Here is a 26702-nt window from a genome sequence, read left to right as displayed (position 1 = left end):
GGCGGAAGGTGAAGGGAAAGCAAGGCAAGTCTTACATGGCGGCAGGAGACAGAGAGAAGGGGGAGGTGCCAGACACTTATCAAACAGCCAGATCTCACGAGAACTCACTCACTATCATGAGAACAGCATGAAAGAAACTGCCCCATGATCCAATCACCTCCCACCAGGTCCCTCCCTCCACACGTGGGGATTACAATTTGGATTACAATTCGAGATGAGATTTGGGTGGGGACGCAGCCAAATCATATCAAGCGGTTTCTCCCCTTGACATCTAACACAACACACAGTTGCCACACCAGCCAGGTCTGCTCAATTGTGTTTCCTCCTTTTTTTTCCTTTGGCTCAATAAAATTAAGTATTAAAAAAAAACTAGCCTTAGTAATACCCGTATTATGTATTATGTGGACTAAAATAAAGTTGACCTATATTCTTACTTTCCACATGTGTTTGTGAAGCACCAACATGTGCAAGGCATTGCTCTCGGTGTTAGGGATACAGCAGTGATGCAGGCAGACAGAATAACTCAGCAGGAGCTTGTATTCTGGGAAGGGGAGATAATCAATCAATCAGTCAGTCAGTCAGTCAGTAACTAGCAAGAAAAATTTCAGATAGTGGTGAGTGAGTAAAGATATGTCACGACTAGACTGGACAGCTACTTTAGTTTATGTGTTTAGGTAGACATTTTAGGCTGAGATTGTGTGAAAGGAGAATATCTTAGGCCCCCAAAATCACTAAGCTAACAGGAAAATTCAAGCTGGGAACTGCTCAAGGCAAGTCTGCCCCCCATTTCTATTCAAAGTCACTCTGCTCACTGAGACAGATGCATATGCTGATCTGGAAAGGCTTATCAGAAACTCAAAGAATGTGACCTACCAGTGATCTGGAAGTCCCCTCCCTGCTTCAAGTTGTCGCCGCCTTTCTGGATGGAACCAATGTACTTCTTACATATATTGACTGATGTTTCATGTCTCGCTAAAATGTGTGAAACCAAACTGTGCCCCAACCGCCTTGAGTACGTATTGTCAGGACTTCCTGACGCTGTGTCATGGGTGTGTGTCCTCAGCCTTCGCAAAATAAACTTCCTAAATTAACTGAGACCGGTCTCAAATTTTCAGGGTTCACAACTGGAGTAAGAATGATGATTATTATGAAATTAGACGAAGATGCATTCCAAGCCTACTGAATTGATGGTACAAAGATGCACAACCAAACCTAGACCCTCAGACAGGCCCCAATATCTGGAGCGAGCTCTCAAAAGGGGAGGGCAGTGGCGAAGGAAGGAGAAATCAGGCTGTGTCAGACTTAGTTACTCCACAAGTTTTGACGCTGGCATTCTTGATGTTTGTGCATACACAGGCAAAGATCTGTACATTACAAATGCTCCCTGGCCAACAGCAAGGTAAGATACATCCCCATTTCATAGCTGCCAAAACATTAAAAAAAAAGTATGCCTTTGAATTAATAAAATATAGTGCTTTAGATGTGTTGCAGAAAGTTCTTTGTTGCAGAATGTTTGAAGTCATTTTAATGGAACTCTATTTTAAGCTGTCTTTGTTCAACCTTTTGTGAAGTGAACTATCACTTTCTTGTTTTCCTTTGTTATAAATCCAGGTACTTAGAATGAAGCTCAAATATAATGAGAATGCTAGCCCAGCATGGTGAATAGATTATTTTAAGAGTAATTGGAGCACCTAAAAAACCAAGTCAAATTGTTGAAACTGAAATTGAAATGAAATTTAAGATAAGATGCTCAGAAAAGCTTACCAACCTCACTTTAGGGTACAAAGATAAAGCTTTATCAGAGACTTTATTAAGTCTTAGTTGCTATGTAAGTTCAATTACTCAAGATAAGATGTCTAAATGCTTAGTATTAAGAGAAGTAACAGACTTATTGCTTTAAAAATAGGTGTAGATTAGGATGACTGATCTGGAACAAGAAGCTAGACTGTCAGCAAGAAATTTGGGGATCAGATTGTTTTGTCCCTTCTTTTCCAATTCCCTTCCAACTCCAGAAGCCAGAGAGATATGCCACAGGTCAGGAGAAACTAAGAAGTTTCTAGATGACTCAAAATGAATTCTGGAGAGTTTGCAAACTTGAAAATACAGGTAATCAGCCCAATATCACCTTTTCCCAGCTATCCTGGTATTTAATTCTTTGCGAACAATGCTAAGCTTTGTATGATTTTGGTTTGCTAGTACACTATAACCCTGAAATCCATTCCTAGTTGAAAGTACTACATGTTTAAGTGTGAAATGAACTTAGAGGGTAGAAACAGCCTTGTATTCTAGTTTGGTATAATACATAGAATAATGTGGCCCAAAATGTGGGGGGAAAATTTGGGGTGTGCAGGTTATTTCCCCACCCAGGTAATAAGCATAGTGCCTGATAGGTAGCTTTTCAATCCCCACCATCTCCCACCTTTCACCCTCACATAGACCCCAGTGTCTGTTGTTCCCTTATTTGTGTTCATATGTACTGAATGCTTAGCTCCCACTTATAAGTGAGAACATGTGGTATTTGTTTTTTTGTTCCTGTATTAGTTTGCTTAGGATAATTGCCTCCAGCTCCATCTATGTTGCTGCAAAGAACATGACCTCATTCTTTTTTTATGGCTGTGTATTATTCCATGGTGTATAAGTACTACATTGCCTTAATCCAGTCCACCATTGATGGGCATCTAGGTTGATTCCATGTTTTTGCCATTGTGAATAGTGCTGCAATGAACATATGCATGCATGTGTGTTTATGGTAGAACGATTTACATTCCTTTGGGTATGTAGCCAGTAATGGGATTGCTGGGTCAAAGGGTAATTCTGTTTCACATTCTTTGAGAAATTGCCAAATTGCTTTCCACAGTGGCTGAACTAATTTGTATTCCCACCTTGAGTTCATTGGTTTAAAACAGTGTTTCCTACAAGGCCGAAGCTCCAGGGGCAGTGGAGAGAGGCTGCACTGGCATCTCAGGGCTTGAGTGGCCACTCTGACCCTGCTGTCCATATACTTGCCTCCTTTCAGTGAGACCCCTCTCCTCTCTGAGGCTCAGATCTGACTCTTTCGAGTTTTTATTTCTTATTTATTTTTATTGCTATTTTATTTTAACGACTCTATTCATTAGACTTTGACCTAATTCTATTTTCAACTGCAGCTTTCTAGAACATTCTGTGCAAACTCAAACTGATTTTGTATGTCCAGCCTTCAGCTGAAAAAAAAAAGAAATCTTTCTGCATTTTTCCCCTGCTCCACTCTGGATACTTTCACACTGTGCTGCAAGGATAGCTTCTGAGTGCAGGTAATTAAGTCCCCCTAACCTAAGTAGGGGTGGAGGTCTGAGCTGGGTGGAGCCAGCAGGTAGATGCTGTAGTCCCATGGCTTTCGATGGATAATTCTGGATGGCATTCTCCATGCTTCCTAGGAGATCACAGGATCATCAAGCTCTCATCGCTCCCAACCACAACTTCCCATTGGGCATACTTATATCAGCTTTCCTCTTTCCCTCTTCACTCTCCACTCCCTTACTCCTGCTTCCTGAGATCACCTCCCGTATCAGAGTTTTATTGCTGCATTACAGATTACCACCTATTATTACCTGTATCAGATGCATTACCTGTTCTGTAGGTCAGAGGTCTGACTGGGATTGACTGGGTTCTCAGGTTAGAATAGTGCAAGATTGAGATCAAGTTTCCACCAGGCTGGGCACTTCTCTGGAGGCTTTGGGGAAGAATCTGCTTCCAAGATCATCCAGTTTGTTAGCAGAATCCAGTTCCTTGCAGTGGTGGGACTGAGGTGACTGTTTCCTGACTGTAAGCCAGGAGGTCATTCTCAGCTCCTTTCTGCCTGTCTCCCTCCATTTCCAAAGCCCGTCATGGCATGTCAGTTCCTTCCTGGGTTTTGAATCTGTCTTCCCCTTTTCCAATCAACTGGAGAAAACCTTCTGCTGTTAAAGGGCTCATTTCTTAGATTAGGCCTACCTGGACAATCTCCTTTTTGATTAACTCAAACACAGCTGATTAGCAACTCAATCACATCTGCAAAGTCCCTTTGGCAATATAATGTTAACATAATCCCCATCATGCTATCTCACCATATTCACTGTTCCAGAAATTAGAATGGGAAATTTTGAAGGATCATCTTTAGAATTCTGCCACCACACCTCCAAAGTAACATACTTGTCCTCAAACCCTTGCCTCAAGCTCTGCATTCAGGGGCACCCAAAATCAGATATTCCATAAATAACAAATGACTGCTTTTTATAATTCTGGTTGAAGCTTTTGACTATTCCAACATAATTCAAGATTTTAGAGATGTTTTCTAATTTTGTTGTCACTTTCATTTCTGAAAACTTATAAGAGAAATAAGTATAATAATTAAACAATTTCTCAAGCTTCCTTAAGAACGTCTGAGCTATTTAAATGTAAGAATGATAGTTCCTTGTCTTTTGGTCTTCTAATTTTATAGTACATCTCACTTCATATTTTATATCCTTCCTTTTTTCAATATTTACTGCATTTATCTCACTTACTCTTCCCAAGAAGCCTGACGGATTTTATTACCTGGATTTTATACATAGAAACTGGGGCTTGGCCAGTTTCAAAATATTTCTCAAGGTCACATAGCCAGTCATGGCAGACATTGGATGAAAATCCAGTTTTGTCTGATGCCAGATGCCTATTCCTTCCACTTTGCTGGCTTCTAAAATTGAGAAAATTAACTATGTAACCTTAGAAAAGGCAGGTTTGCATGGCCCTACATAGAAATACACATTAAGTGGTTAAGTTAGAGAAAATAATGGCTTTCAATGCACACTGGCTTTATAGAAAATATAGGGCATAGCACTGATCCCATACCATAATCCTGATTTTCTCTAACAGACCTCCTTCTTCTAGAAAATTCAACGAATCTCAGAGAACATAAACACAGCCCTGTAAGAGTTTCTATGGTTTCATTTCAGCAAAACTGTTCATTAAACATCAAGCTCTTGTTTTTAGAATAAAAATACTCATATGAATAAATATTTCCCCAAATGGATCTCTTTCTAGACAATTTTACAAGCTATTCTTTGTGAAGGAAATTTAGAAAGCATAAACCACACAAAAGCCAAAGCAAAATCTTTGGAATTTCATTCACTTAAACGAATAGCCTGAGAGCTTAGTTAGCAGGGCACTTAATTTTGAAGAAGAACTTCTCTAAAACAGAAAGTAGATTGCATTGAAAAATGGGTAGTTGCTTTCAAAGTTGTTTCTGCTTAGTAAACTTTTATTTTCTAGAGGAGACTTATTATCCTATCAAGAATCAAGGTTAATTTTGACAAGACTAGGATTTTCTCTGAACTCCAAATAAATCAAAAGAAGAAAGAATGAAAGGAAGGGAGGGGAGAAGGAGGGATGAAAGAAAGAAAAGAAGGTAGGCTGGGCACTGTGGCTCACGTCTGTAATCCCAGCACTTTGGTAGGCAGAGGCGGGTGGATCATGAGGTCAGGAGATCGAAACCATCCTGCCTAACATGGTGAAACTCCATCTCTACTAAAAATACAAAAAATTAGCCAGGCGTGGTGGCGGGCGCCTGTAGTCCCAGCTACTCGGGAGGCTGAGGCAGGAGAATGGTGTGAACCCGGTAGGCGGAGCTTGCAGTAAGCCGAGATCGTGCCACTGCACTCCAGCCTGGGTGACAGAGCGAGACTCCATCTCAAAAAAAAGAAAGAAAAAAAAAAAGAAAGAAAGGAAGGTAGGAAGAAGAAAAGAAGGAAGGAAGAAAGAAAAAGAGGTAAAGAGAGATGGAAGGAGGGAAAGACAATTAAAGAGCAGATTCTTGTTTACTAATAAAGCACAATAATGGATGACTTACTTTAAAGTCTGTGATGGCTTTAATATGTCATCATTACAGTTAACCCTAGAGCCACACTGGTTTGAACTGTGTGGTTCCACCTATAGATGAATTTTCTTCCACTTCTGCCACACCTGAGACAGCAAGATCAACCCCTCCTCTTCCTCCTCCTCCTCAGCCTACTCCAGTGATGGTGAAGGCCTTTATGATGATCCACTTTCACTTAACAAATAATAAGTACTTTTTCTCTTCCTTAAGATTTTCTTAATAACGTTTTCTTTTCTCTAGCTCACTTACTGTAAGAATACAGTATATAATACGTATAACATATAGAACATGTTATTGGTAAGGCTTCTGGTCAACAGTAGGCTGTTAGTATTTAAGTTCTGGGGGAGTCAAAAGTTATACATGGATTTTTGACTAGGTAGGGGATTGGTACCCCTAACCTGCATGTTGTTCAAGGGCTATGTTTTTATTTGGAAGTAGGTGTCTACACACACAAGTAAATGATAGAAATGCAAAATGCTTTCAAATGTGAAATATTCTGAGAGAAGAGAACACCTTGATTCATTACCCTCATTTGTCTTCACAGTGAAGGAGAATGTGAATGCTATATTTACAGTGTTGGCACCATTTGAGCTTTGACTGTAAGTTTCGTGGTGAATATTCTAGGGCCTCAAGGCTCAGGAGCTGGAATGCTCACATGAAGAGCAGAGCAGGAACCAACACAGGGAGCATATGGCTTTGCCTCTAATTCTTCTGCTAAGCAGACACTTCTTGAGTATCTTCTTTTCTGGGATTCCTGGCACTGAGGCAAATGCATTGCAGTTCGCTGTTTAGTGAAAATATCCTGCTGCCTTCAAGGTTCTTCCCTGTTTCTCATCTCAGCTCTGCAGCTTCCCTCCTCCACCCCTACCCTTGCCAACATGCCGAAGATGCTTCTGTCTTTCCCAAATAAGCATCTTTTACATGTATTTGCCAAGATGATAAAGACTGAGGTATTAAATTTCTCAGTAGTTGTGATGGCCTGAATGTTTGTGTCCCCCTAGAATTTACATGCTGAAATGCTAACCCCCTCAAGGTGATGATATTAGGTGGTGGGGCCTTTGAAAGGTGCTTAGGTCATGAGGGTGTAGCCCTCATGAATGGGATCAGCACCCTTATAAAAGGAACCCCCAGAGAGCTCACTCATCCTCTTTCTGCCACATGAGAATACAGAGAGAAGCTGGTCACCTGCAAGCCAGGAAGCGGACCCGCATCAGACACCAAACCTGCTGGCATCTTGATCTTAGACTCCAGAACTGTGATAAATAGATGCTTGTTGTGTAAGCCATCCAGTTACGCTATTGGGTTATAGCAGCCAGTACTAAGACAGGAATGTTCAGTTGAAAAGAACCTCACCATAAGAGAGCCATTCATAATGAGGAAGAGACAGTGCCAATGGGAAGTTAGGAATAAATGGAGGCTGTGGGAAGGTGTCAAGAGATTCAACGGAGTCCATTTTTTAATGGTTCCAGACTTGTAATATCAACTGGAAGAAAGTTTGGGGTCAGGATCTTCCCATATCCTTGATTCCAATCACTAGAGGACTTCCTACTGACCCCACCCATGCAGCCAGACTTTTTTACTCCTGCCACTTGTCTGTCGCTTTTTCTCTCCAGTTGCTTCTCTCCTCTTTTGAGGCTCCCTCATATTTTTATTCTACCTCTCTCTTCAGTTCTGGGGTCCTCTCTTTTTCAGTATTTTCCAGACCGGTCTATCACAAGGAACAACATAGTGACCTGGAAAGTCTTGCATGGGAAATCAAGAGGCCTGGCCTCTGGCTGTCAGCACTGTTACCCCTCACTAGGGATGAGTGCTGGGGAAACACAGTTCTCTGGTTCTCCCTTTTTTGGATGTTCTCTCTGTCCCTTTAGCACTAACATTGTGGAGTTCAGCACTTCGTTTATTTTGTAACTACCACTTCCTTTCCTCTCAAGATTCCTAGCTAATTCAAATAATCAGTTAGTTGAAATAATGAAAAACATTGCTACTCAAAGAGAGGCTCATGTGCAACTCATATGAGCATCACCAGGAAGCTTGTTAGAAAATCCAGTCCCAGCCCAGATCTACTGAGTCAGAACCTGTATTTCAGTAGGGTCCCCAAATGATCTCTATGCACACTGAAATCTAGAAATTCTCTTCTTGAGAGGTGTTTGGGCACCGAGCGCAGAGCTCGGGAGCACCGTTCCTGGCAGTCCAAGGGAACAAGTCCTGCCGGGGCCACTGATGGAGGGTGTCCAGCAGATTCCAGGAAGCCCATTTTTTTCTGGTTGCAGCTTTTACCATTGACCTCAATGACCCACAGCTTCCTCCTGATGCTACACCTGGCATGGTGCCACCATGCACGATCCAAGAACATCTTTTATCAGGAACAAAGAGCCAAATGTACCTCCCAGGATAAAGGAGAAGCCGGTGACAAATGAGCATAAGAAAAAATAAGCACTCCAGCCTGGGCGACAGAGCGAGACTCCGTCTCAAAAAAAAAAAAAAAAAAAAAAATAAGCCCAACCTTCCTGCTTCTTGCAGATTTTGTCTTCCTACAAACAGCCTTCACTTCTTTCTCTGGACTCCCGTTTCTCCACTTCATCTTTCCAAAGGGGAGTATTGCTGAATTCTCCCATCAGTTTCCTTTCTGACTTCTTTGAATCTAGCATTTTTAACAGTTTTCTTTGAAATAATATTCACTGAATGAGACAATTATCAAAAACGAGTAAAGGTGGCCAAGATATCTGGCATATAAATCAAACCCTGGCGCGGCTTCTCTCTTTATACCAAAAGAATGCTGCTTTCCCTGCACCTGCCGGTTCCCCCGCAGCAACCGCAGATGCTGCTGTGGATGCAGCACCCCTGCTAATCCTGGATGTGAAGGTGAGAAACTCACTTTGGTTATTACTGGAGAAATAATTCCAGATTTCACCTGATCTCAAGTCACTCACAGCCTCAACCCCCTCTCCACGCAATACAAGAGACAACCAGAAGTTAATTTTAAACTACTCTGAACTGCAGAAATAAACATTATATAAGCACCATGCATGAGGGTTGATGAATGTTACACCTTAGTCCCTCACTCAGAACTTATGTATTCTTGTTTGATACTTTGTTCTAATAAGCTTAGATATGTGATTTTGAAGCCATAATAAATTTTTAAAAAGACAGACTTACTACAGGTAAGTGCAGTGTGACTACTATTTGAGATCGAGGATGCAGGAAAAAAAGCAGAAATCCTATATATGCAAGTGCACACACACAAACAGTTGTTTGGGAGCATTTTATGTAGGGACAAAGATCCATTCCTATACTTCTCCCTGAGAACATTATTGTTCCAACTCAGTATCTCAATTTATATTCTTTTACTTTTTTAAAAAATAGAGATGAGGTCTTGCTATGTTGCCTAGGTTGGTCTCAAATTCCTGGCTTCAAGTGATCCTTCCACCTCCGCCTCCTAAAGTGCTGGGATTACAGGTGTGAGACACCACACCCAGCCTCCAATTAATATATATTTTTTCGAGACAGAGTCTTAGTCTGTCATCCAGGTTGGAGTACAGTGGTGCAATCTAGGCTCATTGCAACCTCTGCCTCCTGGATTCAGGTGATTCTTGTGCCTCAGCCACCTGAGTAGTTGGGATTACAGGCGTGAGCCACCACGCCCAGCTAATTTTTTTTTTTTTTTTTTGTATTTTTAGCAGATGCCATGTTGGCCAGGCTGGTCTCAAACTCCTCATCTCAAGTGAGCCGCCTGCCTCAGCCTCCCAAAGTACTAGGATTACAGGCATTAACCACTGCACCCAGCAGTATTCTTAATAATAATGCTGAGTCTTGCCCCAAATGTGAAATCTTCAGCAGTAATAAAGACAGGTAAGCATAAATTATAGTTAAACTGTAAAAAAGTATAACCATAGCATAAATGCAATTTAGACAAATTTCCCTTGGAAATAGTTAAAATTATGTTTTGAGATGCAATTTAAGGATTCTGACTACATAAAGTTTGACAGCACCTTAAAAATGTTAAAGAGGTTCTCATGTGCATTCTCTGTTATCCAAATGGGTTAGCAAAAACTTGAGATGAGTTTGATTAAACAGCTCAAGGAAGATATATGGATTTCTAAGCACAAGGCAAGGAATCACCTCGAAGAAGTCAGGATGATTCATATGACTCTCTGAAATTATGGATAAAATATTTTAGAGTGCATTAGGGTTTTCCAGAGAAACAGAGCCAATATGATGTATATATGTAGAGAAAGAGATATATTATGAGGAATTGGTTCATGCAATTATGGAGGCTGATAAATCACAAGATCTGCAGAGTGAATCAGCTGGAGGCCCAGGAGAACCGATGCTTTGTTTCTAATCTGAGGCCAAAGGCCTGGGAACCAGAAGAGCTGATGGTGCAATTTTAGTCTCAAGGGTGGCAGGCTTGAGACCCAGGAAGAACGAATGTTTCAGTTCAAGTTCAAGTCTGAAGGCAGAAAAAAGGCTGATGTCCCAGAGTGAAGATGATCACGTAGAAGGAGAGCATTCTCTCTTTCTCAGGGGGGTCAGCCTTTTTGTTCAATGCAGGCCTTCAACCAATTAGATGAGGTCCACCCACATTAGAGTGGGCAATCTGCTTTACTCAGTTTACCCACTTAAATGTTAATCTCATGAAAAGCACGCTCATGGAAATACCAAATATCTGAGAACCCCACGGTCCAGTCAAGATACACACGAAATTAACTGTCACATAGGAATATGACAGAAAGAACAAATGTATGTAGAATCATATCCCTCAGGCTAGAAGGAACTTAGCAATTACTTGGTTCAACTGCTAATATAATATTCCAGATCTCACTGCATCCCTGATAAATTATTCTTCAACCAAGATTTAAACAGCTTAGGGGAGGAATAATTACCTCTATTTAGAGTGTATTCATCTTTGAGTAATTCTCTTAGAACACTCGTTTATACACTGAGGTACAATCAATATCCTTTCAGCACCTACAAATAACACCTAGCTTTATCTTTTTTTTTTTGGTCTTCTTTAGTGGGGAAAAATCTCAGGAATAGGACTAAGGAGAGGTGAGGTTACTCTCTTCCAATATTTCGAGACATTATTTGATAGAGAAATTGTACTTGTATTCTAAGGCCACTGTGATTTCTGAGTAAAAGTTATGGAAAGGCAAAAAGAAACATTTAAAGAACCATTACAGTCCAACCATGTAATAAACTGCCTGGAGAAACCCTGCTATTCCCACTATTGGAGGCATTCTAATCTAGGCTTGGCCACCAATTGTCAGAGTGCCATATAAAATGTTTCTTGGCCGGGCATGGTGGCTCACGCCTGTCATCCCAGCACTTTGGAAGGCTGAGGTGGATCACTTGAGGTCAGGAGTTCGAGACCAGCCTGGCCAACATAGTGAAACCCATCTGTACTAAAAAGACACAAAAAAATTAGCTGGGTGTGGTGGTGCATGCCTGTAATTCTAGCTACTTGGGAAGCTGAGGCAGAAGAATTGCTTGAACCCGGGTAGTGGAGGTTGCACTGAGCTGAGATTGTGCCACTACACTCTAGCCTGGGCGACAGAGTGAGAGTCCATTTTTCAAAAAAAAAAAAAAAAAAAAAAAACTTCTATATTACATGGAAGATTGTGTTTTACAAATTCGAACTTACTCTTACTTATGCTATTGTGCCTTCTGGGTTACAACTTCTCAATACTCAGCAATTTAATAATAATAATAAATCACTAAGACTTATTTAGTGCTTGTTGCATCACACATGTACCAAGCATTTTACATGTATGATCTTACTTAATCGTTTCAGCAACCCTACGACAGAGATGATGGTGTTAGTATTCTCATATGATACTCAGAAAACCAAGACTTACAAAGGTTAAGAATCCTGTCTTCAAATTATACAGATTATGAACCAGTGGTTGCCAAGGGTTGGCAGTGAAGGAAGGGGTTGATTACAAAAGCACACCAGAGAAGTTTTCTGGATGATGGAACTGTTCTATATCATGATGGCTGAATGCATTGATCAAAACTCATACTAAAAAGGGTAAATTTTACTATGCAAATTACATCCCAATCAACCTGAGTTTTAAAATACTGCCTTTGATCATACAGCTACTTAGAGCCCTTGTGTGTGTTAGCATATCTGCAAGTTTGGATTCTGAAGTTACTTGGTTTTTTGTCTGAGGCCTATAATTTGGGTGAAGTGTCACATTTGCGACAGCGGTGCTTTGCCTAAGTTCACAGTTTATGTGGCCACTACTCCATGGGGATTTCCATGACCAAATAACTTTATCAAATTGTACTGTATTTGTCACGGTATTCATCTTTGTAATTCACTTTTTAAGGCACGGTTTCCAACGCAGCTACACTCAGATTAACTTGAAAGCAGAGACATTTTCTTTATCTCTATAATTATAATCTCTATAAATTTAATATCTTTCATAGTGCCTGTTTCAGGCACAGGGATTATTTTCTTCAATAAATAACATGAGGGAAACTGAGATTTGGGTTCAGCATAAAGGAACATTTCAGATGATCACTGCTGCTCAGAGGTGAACCAGGTGCCCACTAGAGCAAGGGTGGCTTACGACAAGGAACAGAATATTTCTAAAATCACCTTTAACTGAATTTACCCAAGTACCCCCCCGCCCCCAAAGACTCAGTGACTTCTCTAAAGGCATAGGGAAAATGGACTCAATGGATTTATAAATACAGAACACTCTGAGAGATAAGAGGGACACCTCTGGCTTTGCTTCTATTCCCACTTGGCTTTCCTTCTGTGCCACTTTCCCTTCCACTCGGCTTTCCCTCTGTGCCCACTTTCCCTTCCACTCGGCTTTCCTTCTGTGCCCACTTTCCCTTCCCTTCCCTTCCCTTCCCTTCCCTTCCCTTCCCTTCCCTTCCCTTCCCTTCCCTCCCCTCCCCTCCCCTCCCCTCCCCTCCCCTTCTCCCTTCTCCCTTCTCCCTTCTCCCTTCTCCCTTCTCCCTTCTCCCTTCTTCTTTCTCCCTTCTCCCTTCTTCTTTCTCCCTTCTCCCTTCTCCCTCCTCCCTCCTCCCTTTCCTTCTTTTCTCTTCTCTTCTCTTCTTTTCTTTGAGACAGAGTCTGGGTCTGTTGTCCAGGCTGGAGTGCAGTGGCTCACTGCAGCCTCAACTCCCTAGGCTCAGGTAATCCTTCCACTACATCCTCCCAAGTAGCTGGGACCACAGGGGCACCACAACACCCAGCTAATTTTTTTGTATTTTTAGTAGAGAATGGGTTTCATCATGTTGCTCATGCTGGTCTGGAACTCCTAGGTTCAAGCAATCCTCCCACCTCAGCCTCTCAAAGTGCTGGGATTGTAGGTGTGAGCCACTGTGCCTGGCCTTTGCCCTCTTTTGTGAACATGGAGATTCCTCCTGAGGGTAGTTTAAAGGCAAGATTTTGAGACAATTGATGAATGAAGTCACTAGGCGTAATCAATTTCATAAATGAAGAATATTTTTATAATTAACATGTCTAAACATATTTTCTAGATATTTTTATTGCAACTGACAGTTGTTACATGTCAAAGTAATCTAAGCTGATGAGTATTTATCAGTAAAGACACAAAAGAAGGGATAAGGGTAAGTGCCACCTAAGCTGTGAAATATTTTGAAAAGCAAAACAGTACCATTCTTATTCTATTCACATACATTTTGGAAGCCCATGTCAGACCTGGGCAGACTGCACTGGTCCCTGAAACTCTCCAGTGTCAATGTAACCATAGACTAAACATGGCCATGAGTGCAGGATGCCAAAATCTTCACAGCACCACAGCCCTGAGAGAGAGAGCGTGATTAGATACTTGGTGCTCAAGGACGGAGAATCACAGGATATGGGGGTGGCAACTCTCTGCAGCAACAGGTGCTCAGACCGCTACAAGGCAGGTGGTGTGACTTAGGGAAAGTCAGCCAGGGGTCTGAGATTCTCCTCCCACCAGAGTTCATGACCCTAAACAAGCCCCTATGTGTCCGGCTTCCATTTCTTACCTGCAACATGAGATGTACAGAACCACTGGAGTAGATTTCAGGATAAATCTGGAACCATTTGAATAGCTCATGTATTAAACATTTTAAATTAAAGTCTGGTCTGACATTAGGGTTTCTGGAAGTTTCCTAGTTTTCAATATTTGCATGGAGTTTGAAATGTCAAACCATTGTGAAAATGTCTTCCACAGTTTCCAATGTCTAGCCAATCAGGCAAACAGCAAGCCATGTGAATTGAGTAAGATAAAGACATTTTAAAATAGAAAAATATTGCGCCATAGAACTTGTGTCACGTGAAGACTGCGAAATATCAGAGAACAGTTTCTTAAGTTGCTCAATTATGGTAGAAAAGGTTAAATAAAAGGGAAAAATTGCCTAATATGTACTCTCCTCCAAAACCTGAAAGTGGCAGGCACACAAGGCAACGCTCTAAAACCAGGAAGTCCTAAAATGACAAAGTCCAGAAGTAGACATCCGCTGGAGTAAACCACTACAAAACATGTGAAAATACAAAGTAAATTCTAGAGGAATCCAGGAAGTCAGAGAATTGCCTAGGCCAGTGTGTAGCAAGATTTGACAGCACAAACTTATTCACACTATGAATAGTGAATACAAGAGCCTAAGGGCAAATGAACCTAATAATTTATTTATTATTATTTTTACTATTATTTTTGAGACAAGGTTTCACTCTGTCACCTAGGCTGGAGTACAGTGGTGCAAATATGGCTCATTGCAGTCTCGATCTCACCAGGCTCAGGTGATCCTCCCACCACAGTCTCCTGAGTAGCTAGAACTATAGATGCATGACAGCATGCCTGGCTAATTTTTTTATTTTTGTAGAGACAGAGTTTTGCCATGTTGCCCAGGCTGGTGTTGAACTCCTGGGCTCAGGCCATCCTCCTGCCTTGGCCACCCAAAATGCTGGAATTACAACTGTGAATCACTGTGCCCAGCAATCATTATTAACAGTATGCCTTTTGGTATAGTGTTCTACAAATTAAAAAAAAAAAAAGTTTTCAGACTTATTCTCTTATTTGAGGCTCTGTAAAACTCTAAGGTAGTTAGAGTAGCCTTATTCTGTTTAGACACCTGCCCCGGCCTCCCACCCCAGATGCCAATGGGAATGGCCCATAGAAATCAATGAGAATGTCCTAGAGGTCAAGTGATGCTGTGTTAATCACAAGGCCAGCAAACGGGCACCTTATCCACTTCCATTCCTGGATCTAGCAAGAAGGAACACAGAAGCTCCAAATTCAAAGCTGCGTCTGTTGCATGTAGCCAGTGGTAAGTGGAAAAATTCAGTCTTTATTATTAGAAGGCCTGCACTTCTAAGCTGAGGCCTGAACAGATCCCAACCTATTTTGGAAGCTGCTTTCTCTTATGTAAAACATAGACCCTGGTGATACTACTACTAACACTTGTGATAAGAACAGCATATATTTGTTCAACAATGTTTACACTCCTACTGTGTAGGCTTAGGCAGGGTACCAGAGAGATGGAGGTAAATATAGGAATAGGTTCCTCACCAGGACTCTGTAGTCTAGAAGAGGAGAGAGAAAAAACAGAAAGGCGTCTTGTGAACTAGAAAATCCTAAATGGGTTTATTAGTCCATTCTCTCACTACTATAAATAAATACCCGAGATTGGGTAATTTATAAAGGAAAGAGGTTTAACTGACTCACAGTTCCACATGGCTGGGGAGGCCTCAGGAAATTTACAATCATGGAGGAAGGCGAAGCAGGCACCTCCTTCACAAGGCTGGAGGAAAGAAGTGGAGTGAGTGAAGAGGGAAGGGCCCGTCATAAACCCAACAGATCTAGGGAGAACTCATTCTCATGAGAACAGCATGGGGGAAACCACCCCCATGACCCAATAATTTCCCACCAGGCCCCTCCCTTGACGCATGGGGATGATAGGGATTACAATTCGAGAGGAGATCTGTGTGGGGACACAGCCAAACCATATCAATGGGCAATTGCATTTATTTAAAGGAGATGGGAATCGTGGGCCTAGCTCAAATGTCAAAAGTGAGAAAAGGGAACTGGGTTTCCAAAGCCTCCTATATGAAGCCGTGGCTTTTCTTCCTGCTTGTAGTGGCCCCTGGAGTCCTAACTGTGACTTCTATGTGTAAAATGGCTACAGAATTGGATTTATGACTATAAACATGTTATGTAAGGGAGGCAATGATTTAAGTGCAGCAGGGGTATTTTTACATTTCATATGAAACTTGAAAGGTCACCTGAACTTTGGGGCAAGACCCTCCATCTCCTCTCTACCCACAGCTTTCCACACAAGATTTAGTTGAGATGTAAATACCAGAATCAAAACAGTTGCTGAGGCCTACCAGCACTTTGAGAGGTTGAGACAGGAGGACCGCTTAAGCTCAGGGGTTTGAGAACAGCTTATGGAACATAGCAAGATCCCACCTCTGCCAAAAAAAAAAAAAAAAAAAAAAAAAAAAGCCAGGCATGGTGTTGCATGCCTGTAGTCCAAGCTACTCAGGAAGCTGAGGTGGGAGGATTGCTTGAGCCCAGGATTTCGAGGCTGCAGTGAGCTATGATCGTGCCATTGCACTGGATGACAGAGAGAGACTCTGTCTCTAAAAACAAAACAAAAAACAAAAACCACTTGCTGAAAATGAGGCATGCTGAAAGGAAGATGAAACTGATCTTTATTTTCCTCCAGCACGTCAAGTTCTCATAACATTCACCACACACTCAGACCTTTACAAATCTGTGGAGTAGAAATGTGTAAGGCGAAAGGAGAAGGGGAGGAAAGTGTTGCGGACAAGTTACGTGGAGTTAGCTGCAAAAGTAGGAGCAGTAATTGGAAGCTAGGCCAGGTAAAAGGGCTGGAACGCCTGTGTCCCGCCATCACGGGGGGACCACCACAGTTCAGGGCTCCAGGCCAGACCTTGGAATGGGAAGCCACCATTTTCCTTGGTCACAGACAGCACCAGGACCTCAACAGTTCCTCTGCAGCCCACTATGGGACAGTGAAAAGAGTAATAGGATGAGGATCAGGTGGCTGGAGCTTCAGCACAACACAGCCATTACTTAGGCAAGTATGCATCAAACACCAGGGCCTCAGTTTCCAGAAGTGTGAAATGGGATAGTGGGAGCAGATAAGATCAAGAGACTCTCTGGCCTTGTGAGTTGTGGTTATGTCAGGATGGCATAATTCAAACACCAGGGATGTGTGTAATGAATAAGCTTCACTACTTACTAGCTGTGTGAATTTGGAAAAGTCACTAAACTTTTCTGAGCCCTACTTTCCTCAGAGTTAAATGTGGATGATGGTTCCTCTTAGGTGGAAGGGACTAAATGAGATCATGCACACAAAGCCCAGGGCATAGCGCTGGTGATGATGGAGGTTAATTTGTTTCCATCCCCTCATTGGGGTCCTCTGGTGGGTGCCCTCTGAGAGTCCTGATTGAAATTCTAGCAGGACTTTGGAAGAGGGCATCCCACAGGGGAACCCCAGGGAAAGAGGAGATGGAGTTTAGACACCCAGCATGCTTTTTATTTTAATTTTTGTTTTAGAAACAAGATCTTCCTCTGTTGCCCAAGTTGGATGGAGTGTAGTGGCATGATCATAGTCCGCTGCACCCTTGAACTTCTGGGCTCAAGCAATCCTTTCACCTCAGTCTCCAGGGTAGCAGGGACAACAGGTGTGTGCCTCCACACCTGACTAATTCTTATCTTTTGTTCTGCTGCCCAGGCTGGTCTCAAATCCCTGGTATCAAGAGATCCTCCTGCCTTGGCCTCCTGAAGCACTGGGCTATAGGTGTGAACCACTGCACCTGGCTCCCAGCATGCCTTTAAGCAAGTCCTGAGCATCAGTGAGCTTCACTTACCTTACATGCAAAATGAAGGTAATGGCTGGGTGCGGTGGCTCATGCCTGTAATCACAGCACTTCAGGAGGCTGAGGCAGACAGATCACTTGAGGCCAGCAGTTCAAGACCAGCCTGGCCAACATGGCGAAACCCTGCCTCTACTGAAAATATAAAAATTAGCCGGGCATGGTGGTGCAGGCCTGTAGTCCTAGCTACTCAGTAGAGGCTGAGGTATGAGAATCGCTTGAACCCAGGAAGTAGAGGTTACAGCAAATCGAGATTGCAGCACTGCACTCCAGCCTAGGTGACAGAGCGAGACTCTGTCTCTAAATAAATAAATAAAATAACATGAAGATACTATTTCTTGCCCTATCTACCTCTTAAGGCTATTGTGAGAGCAAACAGGATGCACATGAAATGTTCTTTGAATTCTAAAGAGGAATTCAAATGCCAGTGCAAGAGGAGAGTGAGGGATGGGTGTCTGCACGACTAAATGGCTTCCTGCTCACTCGGGGGACAGTGGCTGTGCATGCACCACCACAACTGGCTAATTTAAAAAAAATCTTTTTTTTAGAGATGGGGTCTTGCTATGTTGCTTAGACTTTTCTGAGAGACAAATTGGCTGTGCTTCCAACAGGAAAAGTATGTGCTAAGAAAAGAGTCCCAAGTTTGTGCCTCCCTGATCTCCACGCCCTAATTCTGCCCATTTTAAATTTTCCTCACTAGTCTCTGCTCTATGGCTTCTTGGCGACGTGCCAACAGAGTCTCCATGAAAGACCCTCGGAACAAGTTACTCACTTCTTCTAAACGACTGATCACGAACATAATTAAATAGGGATTGGAATGAAAGAGCAGCTTGTGGGAAAGTGCAAAGGATGCCATCACATGTATTTCCTATTATTAGCTTGAATTTTCAATTTCCTTTAGGTGCCCCAAAGAAGGGAAAACTTCACTAGGCAGTGGAGATGTAGACAGATGGTCCAAAGGCCTTCGGAGCCTTCAGAAAATGGTGGCTGTCTCCTCCCATGTTTTGTTAGTCATCTTAGGCAGAAACATAGGCACCTGGGATGGTATAAAAGGAACTTCATGGCAAAATGCACCTACAATTCAGTTGTAATTGATTAATTTACTTAACTACCTTCTGGCCATTTTGAAACTTTCTCCACATATATATTTACAACCCTGTGGCAATTATGTAATGATGACCTAATTATTGGTAAAGTGTAAGGAAAATACGGTGTCTAGGATTGCAGTGGTGCGAAATTAAATGTCTGATGACCTGTCTGTACTATGCAATGAATCACCATCATGCAGTAGAATTCATACATTGGGTTCAGTCACTGTACTACATGTATAGACTGAAAACTGGAAAAATATGCAAAGCTATCAAAAGGTTTGCAAATACTCAGTTACTTGATGTCAGGTAGGTAACTTACCTCATAACTTCCATGTTGTCTTGGTGTAATAAAGACAAACTTGAAGTCACGAGATGGTAGGCTACAGCAGAATTCTTTTTAACTCCCAGCTGCAAAACAAAACCAATATCATAAAAATGATAGCTCCACTTACTAACTCCTTGGTAGTCAAATATATTGTACAAGAGCAGGCACTCTTTTCATCTCTCTCCAGCATGTCTTCCCAAAATATGGGCTGATCCCATCAAAAAGCACCAAATTATAGAGACCTCACAAGATAGCTGGTGCAATCCTGTATCTTACGTGAAAACCTGATAGATTGTTAGCAGATTTTTGGCTAAAAATTTCAACCATTTAAAAACAATCAAAATTTGCAGTGTTTGAAAAAATGAATTCTAGTTGATTAAATCTCCAAGGGCAAACATTTTTACAATGAAATATTTCAAAGTTGAGAATGGTTGCACAGCCACAGCAAAAACAACAACGAAATATGAGTGCTCCCCGAAGAATTCTAAAAACAGAAAACCCAACCCCAAACAAAACCTGCACACAAAAAATAGTACTGCCTTGTGAAACAAATATCCAAATCTACATTCAGTAATAACTCTGCTTTATAAAAATAAAATCTACAAATTTGAGAATACATTATTTCCATGTAATGCAGTTATTCTTGACCTCTTATGCCATTTTGGCCATACTGCCCAAAGTAATTTATAGATTCAATGCTATCACCATCAAGCTACCATTGACTTTCTTCAAGAATTAGAAAAAAACTACTTTAAATTTCATATGGAACCAAAAAAGAGACCGTGTAGCCAAGACAATCCTAAACAAAAGGAACAAAGCTGGAAGCATCACACTACCTGACTTCAAACTACACTACAAGGCTATAGTAACCAAAACAGCAATGTACCAAAATCAAAACAGATATATACACCAATGGAACAGAACAGAGGCCTCAGAAATAGCGCCACACATCTACAACCATCTGATCTTTGACAAACCTGACAAAAACAAGCAATGGGGAAAAGATTCCCTGTTTAATAAATAGTGTTGGAAAAACTGGCTAGCTATATGCAGAAAACTGAAACTGGACCCCTTCCTTATGTCTTATACAAAAATTAACTCAAGATGGATTAAAGACTTAAACGTAAGACCTAAAACCATAAAAACCCTAGAAGAAAACCTAGGCAATATCATTCAGGACATAGGCATGGACAAAGACTTCCTGACTGAAATACCAAAAGCGATGGCAACAAAAGCCAAAACTGACAAATGGGATCTAATCAAACTAAAGACCTTCTGCACGGCAAAAGAAACTACCATCAGAGTGAACAGGCAACCTACAGAATGGGAAAAAATGTTTGCAATCTATCCATCTGAAAAAGGGCTAATATCCAGAATCTAAAAATAACTTAAACAAATTTACCATGAAAAAAAAACATTAAAAAGTGGGCAAAGAATATGAACAGACACTTCTCAAAAGAAGACATTTGTGTGGCCAATAAATATATAAAAAAAGCTCATCATCACTGGTCATTGGAGAAATGAAGATCAAAAACACAATGAGATACCATCTCACACCTGTTAGAATGGCGATCATTAAAAAGCCAGGAAACAACAGATGCTGGAGAGATGTGGAGAAATAGGAACGCTTTTACAGTGTTGGTGGGAGTATAAATTAGTTCAACCATTGGGGAAGACAGTGTGGCAATTCCTCAAGAATCTAGAACTAGAAATACCATTTGACTCAGCTATCCCATTATTGGGTATATACCCAAAGGATTGTAAATCATTCTACTATAAAGACACATGCACATGTACATTTATTTCATCACTCTTCACAATAGCAGAGACTTGGAACCAACCCAAATGCCCATCAGTGATAGACTGGATAAAGAAAAGGTGGCACATATACACAAGGGAATACTATGTAGCCATAAAAAAGGATGAGTTCATGTCCTTTGCAGGGACATGGATGAAGCTGGAAACGGTCATTCTCAGCAGACTAACAGAGGAATAGAAAACAAAATACCGCATGTTCTCACTCATAAGTGGGAGTTGTACAATGAGAACACATGGACAAAGGGAGGGGAACATCACACACGAAGGCCTAACAGGGGGTGGAGGACTAGGGGAGGGATAGCATTAGGACAAATACCTAAAGTAGATGACGGGTTGATTACTGCAGGAAACCACCATGGCACGTGTATACCTATGTAACAAATCTGCACGTTCTGCACATGTATCCCAGAACTTAGTGTATGTGTGTGTGTGTATATATATATATATATATACACACACACATATATATACATAATATATATTATATATAAAGAATTATGCCTATATATTATATGTATGTCATATATATATAAAGAATAATGCCATTTTGTAATAGAGAAAGACATTAAAATAGACAAAAACTAATTTCTTCCTTTCCAAACAATTAGATCTGAAGAAGTTCTCTCTCATAAGATGAACGAGGTGTTAGTTTTAGGAGATAGACAAGCACCCAACAGGAATCTGTGAGATTAAGAAATGAAAGATTAAACTTGGGAGTAGAGGGTAGTCTTGCTCTGAAGGAAAAACCTCCTCGCTGTGTTCTCCTGGTTCAGATCATTCTAGGAACTTAGGGCTTGGATTATTTATATTCATTAGATCTTTTGCAAGGCAAAGCAAACAAGAGAGGAGAAGCAAAGCTGGGACCTGTCCAGCAACAAACTCGATGCCTATGATGTTCTGGTCTAGGGTTCAGTCCAGGGAGCACCACCTCTCACCTCAATCCAGACCACTGGGCATTAGAAGTCAAGCTGCCGACAAAATGACGGGACAAAGGTCAGTGGCCACAAATTGCCTGCTAAGTCCTTCCGAAGTCTCCATATTCACAAATACCATCTAAACAGATGCCTCCAGAGCATCTTAAAGAAAATATAAATAAGAAGCTAAGGCATCAAACAGGCTTATGTCCTGATGGACTCTTCTAGGGTGACATATAAGTAGCAAAGTGCAAGAAACAGCTCTCCTATAAGACTTCATGCTCTAGGAAATTCACAAGCACAGAAATCAATCCATTTAAGGACCAGCACCCTGAGGGTTGTTGACTTTGAACACATATAAAGTGTTATGTCTACATTTTCTCTAAGTTCCCATACTGAGAATTGGCCTCTGGGCTCTGGGTTCCAAAGCCATTTCCTGGTGTATTTCTCAGGACTGTGATTTTCCAAGGGTAAAATTCTGAGAATTAGGAAAAGCTCTTGCATGTCGCCATAGTAGAAAGTGAGCAAGAGCAATTCTGAGTGGAATTCACTTTCCAGTCAGGCGTCAGCACAGTTTCAGATATGGCATCAATTTGAGTAAATACAATGTACAACTTATTTCTTGTCATTATTTTTACTTATTAGCTTGGGAGGTTTACTTTTTGGAAAGCAAGATAACATTTCAAAATGATACTGTGTCATACCTCAAAAGGAAGAAACATCATTAAGAAGGTACAAATAATCCCTAAACTCCAACATTTATAGAGTACTCGTCAATTCACAAGTTCCTCTTAAAAATGACCCCGTCTGATTTCAAAACACTCTCCTAAGGTAGGCAGGGAAAATATTATAATGTCATTTTTACAAACAAAGAAACTGAGAGGCTCAGACTGGTGAGGTCAACTGCCGACCCTCAGCTGACATTATTAGTAGAAAAATAAGGACTTAAACCTTTTCCTCTCAGTAGCATTGAATAGTAATTTTTCATGTATCTCATTTTCCTTAACAAAATAGTAATGATATTGATAATAATAACATAACACTCTAGATTCTTGACCCCTGGTGGCTTTCCTTTCAGTTCTCCTAAACCACAACTAATTTCAGAATACATAAACATAAGGGAAAATTGTAACTTTTTTCTTTAGTACTCATTTGAATATTACACAGAAAAATATCAGTAAATATTTATTAAGGTCCTGTTATGTGTTCAGTGATGGGGATATGAAGTGCTTAAGATAATAAGCTGAAAATGTACATTTTACTTAAATAGCACTGAATATTCATATATATCAAAATGTGTACAATTTTGTTTGATACATTTATATGTATCAAAATATGTAGACAGCATGAATCAGTGACTGAATTTTTCACTTTTCATGTAGATATTTTGTCATTTTACATAGAAAAATCAAAGACTAAAGAGGAAAAATACCTGGTACTCTGAATCCTCCATTCTTTCACTAGGGATGTGATACTAATGCAAAAAGCTCTGGTGGGACCAGATGCAGAGGCCGCAGAAGGAGACCAGGACGTGGACTTGGGCCAGCCTACCTCTGTGTTGGGTTTGTTCAGTCAGGCTCTTCTCGCTATCTGCCCTCAAACCTGATAATCATTGGCTTGATTTGAGTAATCTGCCCAGCCCTAAAAAACTAACCTGCTGACTAAGGGGTGGGATATACTAATTGGCTAGACACGGATCCCGTGTTCCTCCCTAGATCCAGAAGTAGGGATTAAGTCTACTCCTAAACATGGATCTATGTTGGAGTAGTAGTAAAAATTTAGAGTGCCTTGACCAAAAGTGGGGAGTCTAGATGGTCAAAAGTAAATAAATAAATACATAGATGTAATACAGGGGTTGATGTGTAAAACAACAACAACAGTAACAATAGTAAGTTGGTCTGATGGTATATCCTGGGAAGCACAGACCTAACTTATACTGCTGCCAGGGGTGGATGCTACTTAGCACTGTTACTAGGTATCAGGAATTCTCATTTCTTATCTCAACTTGTTTTAAGAAAATAAATGAGAATTCCTTAAGAATTCTCATTAAGAGAGAGAACAGGTCCTTTTATACAGATACTTCACATTGAACTTCTACTGTTTATACGTAAAAAACTTGACTAAAACAAACAAAAAGAATCCTATGAGTTTGCCCATGTTGTGCCTATAAGTTATTCTCTTTTTTTTTTTACAATATTATTAAGAGGAAACTTTTATTTCAATTTTATAAGTAAAGACAAATTTCCATTGTTTTAAAATTTTACTTTAAGTTCTGGGATACATGTACAGAATGTGCAGGTTTGTTACATAGGTATGCGTGGGCCATGATGGTTTGCTGCACCCATCAACCCATCATCTAGGTTTTAAGCCCCGCATGCATTATGTATTTGTCCTAATGCTCTCCCTCCTCTTCCTTTCAACCCCTGACAGGTCCCAGTGTGTGATGTTCCCCTCCCTGTGTCCATATGTTCTCATTGTTCGACTCCCACTTATGAGTGAGAACATGTGGTGTTTGGTTTTCTGTTCCTGTGTTAGTTTGCTGAGAATGATGGTTTCCAGCTTCATCCATATCCCTGCAATGGACATGAACTCATTTTTTTTTTTATGGCTGCACCTATATGTTATTCTTTCACTGCTTCTACTCCATGGTCCCTTTGGACAACACTAAAGATTCAGCGGGAAACCAAAAATAAAATTCTAAGGCCTCTCCCCACCCAACCATCTGAATGGACTCCCTCCTCAGCCAGGGGACCCCAGAGTTAACCTGAAAGACTAGTTCAGGCCATGATGGGAAGGGTGGGTGTGTCAGACACGCCACATTATGCTCTCCTCCCTTTTGGAATTCAGGAAAAACCAACCAGCATTTAACATCAACACAGACCCTGAGTCTGATAAGAAGTATGTATAATCTATTCTCTCTGAATCCTGCTACCTGGAGGTTTCAACTACATGATAAAACTTTGCTCTCCACAACCTCTTGTCATAACCTAGATGTTCCATTTTTCAACAAATTGCCAATCAGAAAATTTTTAAATCTACCTATAACCCAGAACCACCCCTCATCTTCGAGTTGTCCTGCCTTTCTGGACTGAACCAATGTATATCTTAAATGTATTTGATTGATGTCTCGTGTCTTTCTAAAATGTATAAAACCAAGCTGCGCCCTGACGACCTTAGGCACATGTTCTCAGGGTCTCCTGAGGGCTGTGTCATGGGCCATGGTCACTCATATTTGGCTCACAATAAATCTCTTCAAATATTTTACAGAATTTGACCTCTTTTCATTGACACAGAATAGACCATGGCCTTCCTTAAATAGCTAATTCCAACCTTCCTCACTCCTCTCCCTCTTGCTCCTGTAGAATGCTATCATCAATGTTCTTAGAAAGATTGTCTGCTCCAGATGAATTCATACCTGACCTGGAGAAAACTTGCTTGTCTTGGTTATCATCAAACATGAAAGCTGCCCTCTTAGGCATTCAAAAAATTCAGTGAAAAAATACTGTTCCAAATACAGCTATGTTAGGGTTAAATGCTTTTGCAACTCACATAAAAATAAAGAGGGCCTCCCTCATGAGGCAATGCATAGATGTAATAACTTATCAAAAACAATGCCCTTTACATAATGTCTGCCTTATTAAAAGAAATGGGCTGGAAAGGGGATTCAAGTCTCAAATGGTTTGTACTATTTCTGCTAATAGCTGGGAGTTAGGAAGTGAAAAATCTAAAAAATGAAATTTTCTTGGCTTCTACTTTACTAAATAAAACTCCTAACCCTCGTAACTATGGAGACAGATTTATAAATTAATTGCCTAATAACTTATCCTGGGTTCCCTAGAAAACAATAACAATGCTTGAATCAAAAGTGTGTGTGCTGTTACTTTTATGGGGGTTGGGGGAGAGATGCAATTCCAGAGAAATAAGAATAAGGGGAAAAGAGGAAGTGAGGCAAGGGAAGGAGGAAACACAAATACAAAGACGTGCCTTATAGAACTGGACAAGCTGGTTGTTTGATCTTGCAGGATATCTCCTGAGAATGATATAAAACTACCGTACCCAGGAACGGTCCGTCCGTGGCGGGAGGAAAAGTGAGCAATTCCTTATGTTGCAGTAGGAGTAATGACTTTCTGCTACTTATTACATCTTACTCAGATGCAGAAGCCATATTTGTACATTTTTTTTTTTTTTTGAAACAGGTTCTCTCTCTGTCACCCAGGCTGATGTGCAGTGGTGAGATCATGGCTTACTGCTGCCTTGACCTACCTGGGCTTAAGAGATACTTCCACCTCAGCCTCCCAAGTAGCTGGGACCACAGGCATGTGCCACAGCTATTTTTTTTTTTTTTGTATTTTACAGAGTTGGGGTTTCACCATGTTGCTTAGGCTGGTCATCTTGAACTCCTGGGCTCAAGGGGTCCACCTAACTCAGCCTCCCAAAGTGCTGGAATTATAGGCGAGAGCGCCACAATGCCCAGCCTCATATTTGTAATTTAATTATTTTTGCAATTTAATAAACTGTAAAGCACCATAAGCATGAGGATGTAGGGGCCAAGGGAAAATGTTCCCTTTGTCCTCTAAAGTTTCTGCTGAAAAATCAACTCACCAAACGCAGATTAATTGGAGAAAAGGCATACAAATTCATTAATGTGCACATGGAAAAGAATCACAGTGATTACCGCCCCCCACAACAATGGGGTTTAGAAGTTTATATACCCGCTTAGGGTTACAAAAAGAACGGGGTCTTGGATTATGGCCAAACAGTTTATGGTGATGGAGAAGAGGAGGCCGGGCTGGCAAAGGTGGTCTTGTTATGTACATGAGACCTCACAGGTAGC

General features: G+C 41.0%; 1 long non-coding RNA gene across 1 annotated transcript in view; it reads right to left on the bottom strand.

Annotated features, from left to right (window-relative positions):
- Window positions 1–26702, bottom strand: part of LOC134736385 (uncharacterized) — a 236396-nt gene that overhangs the window by 23987 nt on the left and 185707 nt on the right. Inside the window, exon 2 of the long non-coding RNA XR_010120388.1 lies at window positions 19131–19219. This is a non-coding gene — a long non-coding RNA (uncharacterized lncRNA). The remainder of the gene's footprint in view (window positions 1–19130; window positions 19220–26702) is intronic.

Source organism: Symphalangus syndactylus, chromosome 1 (genome assembly GCF_028878055.3).
Source record: "Symphalangus syndactylus isolate Jambi chromosome 1, NHGRI_mSymSyn1-v2.1_pri, whole genome shotgun sequence".
Lineage (NCBI taxonomy): Eukaryota > Metazoa > Chordata > Mammalia > Primates > Hylobatidae > Symphalangus > Symphalangus syndactylus.
This window is presented reverse-complemented; position numbering and strand designations above follow the sequence as displayed.